Consider the following 1,285-nt stretch of genomic DNA (forward strand, 5'->3'; position numbering starts at 1 on the left):
AAGAAGCTCATCAGAGAAAATTATATGCAGCAAAGAAATCAGAAACACCATGAAAAAGCACATAACAAAATGACAGTAACAAATTCATACTTCTCGATAATGACTTATCTGACAAGGGACTTATCTCTACTATTTATAGAAAACTCCAACACCTCAACAACAAAAAGAGTAACAATCCAATTGAAAAATTGGCAGAAGATATGAATAGACACTTCACCAAAGAGGGTATTCAGGTGGCCTGCAAATACATGAAGAAATGCTCATGATCATCAGGAAGCACAGAGATGCAAATCAAAACAACAATGAGATACCATCTCACCCCAGAACAAATGGCAAAGTTCAACACACAGACACAAACAAATGCTGATGAGGATGTGTAGAAATTGGGACTCTCCTACACTGCTGGTGGGACTGTCAAATGATACAACCACTGTGGAAAACATGGCAATTCCTTAAAAAGCTGTAATTAGAAATACCATTTAACCCAGCAATCCCATTACTAGGTATATATCCTAAAGACGTTAGAACCAGGACAATAACACACATATGCACACCCATGTTCATTGCAGCACAATTTACAATAGCGAAAAGATGGAAGCAACCTATGTGCCCATCAACAGAAGAATGGATAACCAAACTGTAGTACATACACACATTGGAATACTGTACAACACTAAAGAATAAAGTAGAATCTGCAAAACACCACATAACATGGATGAACTTGGAGGACACTATGCTGAGTAAAATAAGTTGAACACAAAAGGACAAATATAGTATTAGTTCATTATTGTAAAAAGTCAAAGAAAGGTTTATATATGGAAGGAAACTTTCTTTGTTGGTTACCAGGGGTGGGAGGGGAGAGGAGTGAACACTGAAAGAAAAAAGGAAAAAAAAAAAAAAGAATATTATCTAATGATTAAAGGTTCAATTGAACAAGGAGATATAACCATAATAAATATCTATAGACCCAATGAAAGAGCCCCAAAATACATAAATCAGACATTAAAAGAGTTGAAAACGCAAATAGATGATTCCACAGTCATAGACGGAGATTTTAATACACCACTTTCAATGAAAGTTAGAACAACTGGAAAGTAACTCAACAAAGATGCAGAAGAGCTAAACAATACAATCCACCAACTTGACCTTATAGACATCTACAGAGCACTCCACCCAACAACAGCACAATATACATTCTTTTCCAGTGCACATGGAACATTCTCCAGGATAGATTATATGTTATGCCATAAAGCAAGCATGAATAAATTTAAAAACATTGAAATAC

This window comes from Orycteropus afer, unplaced genomic scaffold, assembly GCF_000298275.1.
Source record: "Orycteropus afer afer isolate SDZICR_OR568_19922 unplaced genomic scaffold, OryAfe1.0 scaffold00052, whole genome shotgun sequence".
NCBI classification, from domain to species: Eukaryota; Metazoa; Chordata; class Mammalia; order Tubulidentata; family Orycteropodidae; genus Orycteropus; species Orycteropus afer.